Source organism: Lynx canadensis, chromosome D1 (genome assembly GCF_007474595.2).
Source record: "Lynx canadensis isolate LIC74 chromosome D1, mLynCan4.pri.v2, whole genome shotgun sequence".
Classification (NCBI taxonomy): Eukaryota; Metazoa; Chordata; class Mammalia; order Carnivora; family Felidae; genus Lynx; species Lynx canadensis.
The window spans coordinates 43,618,802-43,626,861 of record NC_044312.2 but is presented as its reverse complement, the minus strand read 5'-3'; positions in this window follow the sequence as shown (position 1 = coordinate 43,626,861).

Genomic DNA, 8,060 nt, shown 5'->3' with positions numbered 1-8,060 from the left:
GAGAGAGAGAATCTTAAACAGATTCCATACTCAGTGCAGAGCCTGACTCGGAGCTTCATCTCACGAGGATGAGATCGTGACCTGAGCCGAAATCAAGAATCAGATACTTAACCAACTGAGCTACCCAGGTGTCCCTGCCTCTCATCAATTTCTTTTGCTTTAGAGAACCCAACGGTCCAGTTTGGTAACAACTCTTTTGCACTGTTGGTGGGAGAGTAAGCGGTACAGCCATTTTGGAATATAGTATGGAAGTTCCTGAAAAAAATTAAAAACCAGAACTACCTTATGATTCAGGCATTCCATTCCTGGGGATACATCACACAATGGGATGTTATCAGTCTTAAAAAAGAAGTGAATTCTGCCATTTGTGACAACATGGAAGAACTTGAAGGACATTCTGCTAATTCAAACAAGCCAGACACACAAAGATAAATACTATATGATCTCACTTACATGTGAAATCCAAAATAGTAGAGAATGGAATTGTGGTTACCAAGATCTGAGGGAGGGAGAAATGGAGAGATATTGGTCAAGGGGTACATGTTTCCATTTTATAGGGAAAGTTTGAAAGATCTAATACATAGCAATGTGACTATACATAACAATATTGCTGTTAGAAGGTGGAGGAGAGTTAGTAATGTATTCTCCAAACTCAGAAGGTACTTTAAAGACAAAAAACAAAGCAAGCCACTTCATACCATTTATACAGAGTTTTATTCAGGATAACTTACTGAGAGGGGTGGAGAGGTGTGGAATCAGGCAGACTGGTGATCCAGGCCAGAAGCAGCCATTCTCTGCAGCCTTTCTTTGCCCCCATTCTCCACACAGCTCAGACTTTGATCTCCAGCTCTTATAGAGTGAGGGATATGATGGTAAGGTCACAGGGTAGTTATCTAAAGTGACACCATCTGTGAGTCAGAGGATCTCTACTAGTTACCTAAAGTGAGCCTTCTGTGTGCCTTTTGTGTGCAACTAGGGAAGATCAAAACAAGCCTTACTGCATTCCAGTCAGGTCATACATTAACTTCCATAGAGCCTGGAACACGTAGCCCTGAGGTAGTTTGTTGCACAGACATGTACAAGATGGAGGGCCAAAGATGGAGTCAGGGTTGTCAACGCTCCTTCAACTGTATTGCAAACTTGAAATTTGCTAAGAGGGTAGATTTTAAGTGTTTTGACCACAAAAATAAAAGACCACAAAAATAAAAAAAGAAAGGAAACAAAACAAAACAAAACAAAAGAAAGAAAAAAACACAGAAGAAAAGATAAGAATATGAAAGCTATGTGAGGTGATGGATATGTTAATGACCTTGATGGTGGTGATTATTTTACAATGTTTGTGTATATCAAAACATTAAACTGCACACCTTAAATATATACAATTTTTATTTGTCAATTTTACCTCAATAAATCTGGAGGAAAAAACTGAAAAACAGAGTTTAGTATGTTTTATAAATTTATATAATTATTTAAGAAATGATGATATGTAGTGATGGAATTATAAAAAAATTGGCAGATTTAGGGTGGCAAATAGTTAACACCTCATTTTTCATTATGCTAAGTAAATAGATGCCATCTGAATTTAATACATCAATCAATAGAATTATAAATATTTTGCTAATAATAATGGAGGTGGCCACTAGGAGAAATGAAAGTAGAAAAGATTAAAAGTAATTGCCTTTAGAGAGTGAGGGTGGAGGGGAAAGATGGGGAACCTATTCCTGTTCATTTTGGGATTCTGTGCTCTCATTTTCTAAATATATAAACGTATTGTTTTAAAAATAGAAAAGATATCTTAACGGCCATTTTCCTAATACCTCAGACTCTCCTAATATGAAGGACTATATTTCTAGAATTCCAGGCCCAGGCATGGGCAATGATTTGGCTGAATTTATCTCAATGCATTTCAACAAATATTTGTCGTTAGCTTAGTTTACATCTTCCTGGCCTCTGTTCCCATTTTATATATTTATTTATTGCCTGGCCTTCTCGCCTACACTATAAAACACGAGGGCAAGGACAAACACTTTAGCTTTTTCCTCTTCCACTGTAGAATTAAAGTAGTTTCTTAAAGGCACCATCAGGCAAATGCATAAGTAAAAACTGGTAAGTGGGTCAGAGGGTCAGAGAGTACTCTCACAAAATGACCAAAGAGAAGTCATAAAGTAAAAGAAGTGCTCACCAATGGAATAGGTAAGCTTGCATAGTGCCATACTCAAAATATTCACAGAAAGTCTAGTTGGCCATCTGTCCGGGATGCCTGCATTGAAGAAATGTGTATTATTGAATACCTGAGAAGTTTAAGAAGGGAAGATTCTCTACTTACACAGTCTTTCTTAATCCTTACAATAATGCTGTTAGCTATGTAAAACAACCCTGATTTTGTAGTAAAGACAACAGGGCTGAGACTGATTCAGTAATTTGCCTTTAGTGATCCAGCTAGAAAGATGTAGACCTTGCATTTGAATTCATACCTACTTTATTTCAAAGAAAATATACATCCTGTGACCCACCCAAATACTGAATTTACTGAAATACCTAGACCTGGTAACAACATTACTTTGTCCAAATACTTGGTGTAATCTGAGTAACAAACAGGATACGTATTTAGCAAAGTCTCATGAACTTATGTATTTATATTATGGGGTGCCTGGGTGGCTCAGTAAGTTAAGCGTCCAACTTCAGCTCAGGTCATGATCTCACACTCCGTGAGTTCGAGCCCTGCATCTGTTCTGTGCTGACAGCTCACAGCCTGGTGCCTGTTTCAGATTCTGTGTCTCCCCCTCTCTCTGCCCCTCCCCTGCTCATGCTCTGTCTCTCTCTGTTTCAAAAATGAATTAAAAAAACATTTAAATAAATAAATAAATAAATTTATATTAGCTAGTAGTTTGTGCTCTTGCTATTGTAATCTCTAAATTGAATAGAAGGAAACTAAAATAACTTTAATTTTGTCCCATTTCTGTCCCTACATGACAGTTATTGCAGAACAAATGCTGTTCCAAATGATTGGCAAAATGTCACCCATATCAGGTGCTGGACATTCAGTTCTGTGTATATCTTCTTCCTTGGACAACCACTGTGGAAGCACTAAAAATTACTTTTCTCATTTTAAATTTATGAACCTCTTCTCTGTCATAACTCCTAAATAAAAGTCATTGGCAAATATAATTTCAGCATCTTGAAAAATAACAATTTCAGCCCTTTGCAGATGATAAAAACTGTGGAAAACTTTAAATATACAAATGTGTAGATAATTTTCCGGTGGCTTTTATAATATTATATGTTTTATAATATAACATTAAGTTATAATAATCTCCAATATTAGTATTAATATTGTCATAAGAGGGAAATTTACAGATTATGATAAGTCACCAGATTTACACGTTAAAACTCAATTAGGGACACCTGGGTGGTGGCTCAGTAGGTTAAGCATCTTTTTTCTTTTAATTTAAAAAAAAAATTTTTTTTTTAATGTTTATTTATTTTTGAGACAGAGAGAGACAGAGCATGAAGGGGGGAGGGGCAGAGAGAGAAGGAGACACAGAATCGGAAGCAGGCTCCAGGCTCTGAGCCATCAGCCCAGAGCCCCACGCGGGGCTCGAACTCACGGACCGCGAGATTGTGACCTCAGCTGAAGTCGGACGCTTAACCGACTGCGCCACCCAGGCGCCCCTCTTTTAATTTTTTTAATGTTTATTTATTTTTGAAAGAGAGAGAGAGAAAGAGCACAAGCAGGGGAGGGGCAGAGAGAGGGAGACACAGAATCCGAAACAGGCTCCAGGCTCTGAGCTGTCAGCACAGAGCCTGATTCGGGGCCTGAACTCACAAACCACGAGTTCATGACCTGAGTTGAAGTCGGACATTTAACCAACTGAGCCACCCAGGTGCCCCAGCAAAAATACATTTTAAAAGAGCTATTATCGTTATTATTTCATTTCTTCCCTGCACCAACACTCTGTTGTTATGATGAAAAATCAGAGGCTCTGATTTAACCAACGTCATTTACCTATTCCTGCAAAAAGGAGTCCTGAAAACAATTTTTTGATGTGAAAATCAGAGCTTTCCATCCCCTTCCCTCATCTGCAGAAATTCCACGTGCCTAATCCAGAGGATGAGGCTGCCTGCATGGAATGATTTCAAGAGCACCCATGAGCTCATTATCCTCATTACTTCCTTTTTCGTCTTCCAGTGGTATGTGATACATCCATCATTAGAGTGTATCCTTTGAATTAACAGTATTAGAAAAGCCCTCTGAATTTCAAACTTTTTGGCTATGAAAAGTAACATTAATTTATTTGGTTGGCAGAAATTTATTCATCGAGTTTTGTAATCCATTCCATCTCTAAATCCATTGTCACTGCCTTAGTTTAGGCATTCATAATTTCTCTTTTACATAATTATAGTAGTAATCATTTTTCCCCTCAATACATGTCTACTATATTCCAAAAACTGTATTAGGTGCTGATAATCAAAAGAAAAAGAAGATATATTCTCAATTCTCAAATGATATTGATAAACCCATGAGATTGTAGTGACTCAAAGGAAGACTCCTTATTGGTCTCCAAGCCTCCATTTTTGCCCTGTCCAATTGATCCTTCACATGGATAAGACAATCTCTCTGAAATGAAAAGAAAAATGATTATCTTTTTTCTGTGTCTAAAACCTGTCTTTGACTCTCTATTCAAGCTGGCAGCGTGGATTTGTGCAAGGATTCAAGAGACATAAAGACTTGGCTCTAGCATTTATTAGCTACAAGACCTAAGTAAAGTTACATAATCTTTTCAGTTCCTTATGGTTTCTAAGCCATTTCATAGAGTTTTCTTTTCAGTGTCTGCCCCTTGTGGACTTTGTGTGAGAATTAAGTGAAGTAATCTATATAAAGTCATGTATATATAGCATATAGGAAAGTGTCAGACGCTTTATATACCTATACACAGTAGGTGTATAATGGATGTTCCACATTATTGTCAATGAAATGTCCCTCCTCTCTCCAGCCTCATGTCTGTCTCATCCCTTCCTTAAATGCCCCCTCCAATCTGGCCTTACCAAACTACTTATAGAACTTGTAATGCCTCCTGTCTCTTATCTCTTTACATTTGCATATGTTCTTTCATTCTGTCCTCTGGCTTCACCACGTGGCTAACTCTTCCTCATTTTTATGGATTCAACCCCTTTGAAGAATCACCTTCTTTAAGGGGCTTCTTTGACCTACCAGGGTGAGTTTGGTCCCACTCTGTACTCTCAGAGATGTCATAATGAGAAATTAGGAAAATATTAAAAGCTTAGAAAAACCAAATACCTCATTAGGAGAATTCAGCAGAGCTGAGGCTAAATTCCATTTTGCTAAATCCCAATCCAGGACTGTACTAGATCTGTTTCTGTCTCTGTAGGACACACAAAAAAGTTCCCAATGCCCTATATGTTTCCACAGAGCCACGGGGGACAATGAATACTGTTAATGTAGTTAACTGAACTCAGTGACTTGGGTGAACTGCAATAAGCAGGAGAGGTAAGATGAGGTGAATTTTCTGACATGGCGAGATGCTCTTTATTTTCCAGCAGTTATTTTTCAGCGTCTGAAACCAGGGCTTGCTCATAGAATTCGCCTACTTGGGGCTTAAGTAGGAAAGGACATATTTCAGATGACAATTAAATGGTGAGACATGATTAAATATTCTGGGACTTCGCTATTCAAAGTGTAGTGCTATAGAACCAACAGCATTCACATGTGTTGGCCATTTGTTATTAACACACAACCTTAGGTTCCACTCCAGACCTATGAACAGGATCTGCATTTTCACGGAATCTATTAAAGATTGAGAAGTACTGTCTAGGGCAGTGGTTGTCAAAGTTGGCCATACATTAGAATTACCTGAGCAGCTTAAAAATAAAATAAAGAGACCAAAAACAATGATATTCGGGACCCATTTGGGGACTCTAATGTAGTTAGTTAAGATGTGCGTAGGGCTGGGTCTTGTTGGAGGCTCCCCAGTAATTCTACATGCAGAAGTGGTAGAGAATCACAGCTGGGAGAATATAGCTACAGGATGTAGCAAAAGATCCCCAGTCTTTCTCTGCACCCTTTCATGTGTGGGACCAAGAACATATGAGCCTTTTTTGAGAGAGTGATGGACAAAGAGACATGGATGTGCTCCTACAAGGGAAAAGTAATTAAACAGAGAAAAAAGCCTTGGAAATGTAACCTCTGAACTTGATAATTTGGCAAGACCTTCCATGAGACAGAGAGAAACTAAGTATATATAATTTTTTTAGCAAAGGGTGACTGATTCCAGAGACAATGCAAAGAAGTGGAATTTGGTAGAGAAAACAAGCTAAAGTCTAGAGGGTATGGAGAAGAGATCAGGGAACTTGGGGTGTGAGGGCAGCACATTGGGACCCTCCCAGTGAGGCTCAGGCAGTGAGGCCTTCCCCTTAACAGTGGAAAGAGGACTGAGGTATTCCCCTGCCTCTCTGTCAACCTGCCCCAGTTCTCTTGCTTTTTTTTTCCATGCCACTCTTCCAGACCCTTGGGGATAATTCTTTGAACACCTTAAGAACCTTAGCCCAACTGGTATTTTTATGACAAAGTGGGTGAAAGGCTATCTGCACCAGACAAGAGTCTTTGTTTCTTTTACACCATGAACTAGAAGCCACCACTGTGTTTGTGGTCTGCAGACCCAGCTGGAGATACCGTAAAGCTTATCTCCAGACTGACCCATCCCTGACTGGGAATGCAACCAAAGTATCATGCCCTGATAGACAGGTGGGAAAAAAAAGAGTCTCTTAACGTTTTCATATGCCCCAAGTCCCAAACCTGTTTGTTTAACTGGAGATTTTTCAAGATCAAGAAAACTATACTTATGTCTGTATCTATATTATCTATATCCATATATATATATATATATATATATATATATATAGTGTACCTGTTTTACCTCCTTTGAAAGAACAAACTTAAAGGGATGGAGCTGCTATTCATTGTTTATTACAGTTTCTGTGTAGGAATCATCTTGTCTAATTCTTTCCCTGTATAGATTTCTTTTATATCCTTCACTATCATTTAGCATTATAAAACAATGTTACTGTGCATCCTATTCATAATAAATATTTATGGACTAAATCATGTTCTGTAGATCACCTTTGATTTTTTACAAGTTAATTATTTCCAACACAATAACCTTCTCCCAGGTTTCATCCCCTTTGTTCTTTGCTGTATTACACACTGTTAATCAGCCCATCCTTGAAAATCTCCTATCCTGACTTTTGTGGCAAAACCCGTTTTCCTCCTATGTGTTAGTATCATGTGAAATGCTTTACATGTATTATATAGTGCCACATTTTCAAACTTCTTTTTAAAACAATCCATGACAATAAAACACTTTGTATTCCGATACAGCCCGTGTGTGCGTGCATGTGTGTATGTGCTAGAACTTACCACCAGAATGCTAAAAAAATGCTTTTACTATTATTTCTTATCCTTTATTTCCTGTCATTGTTATAAAACACTTCAAATAAGAAGTGATATTTGCAGGGGTGCCTGGGTGGCTCAGTCAGTGAAGCATCTGACTCTTGATCTCGGCTCAGGTCATGATCTCACGATTTGTGAGTTCGAGCCCTGCATCAGGCTCTCACTGACAACACGGAGCCTGCTTGGGTTTCTGTCTCCCTCTCTCTCTGCCCTTCCCCTACTCACTTGTTACCTCTCTCTCAAAATAAAATAAAAATAAACTTAAAAAAAAGAAAGCGGCAATATTTGCATGGAATTTTGAAAGGTAAGGTGTTCTCCAGGTTGTCAGTGGAAATTTGGGATGAGAAAGACATCCCAAGTGTAAGGGGCAGGATGGACAGAAGCATGTAGAGAAGTACAGTGAAGCATTATAAGAACTTCTAGGAGATTCTCCAAAATGCGACTCTTTAATTATTGGCCAGGACTCTTATTTTCTTAGCTTTATTCTGTGTGAGCATATGAGCAAGGATGTGTGTGTCTGTGTGTATGTAAGTAGAGAGAGGAAGTTGATCTGTATTATATTATTTAATTGTCATTATTATCTGCATATTAG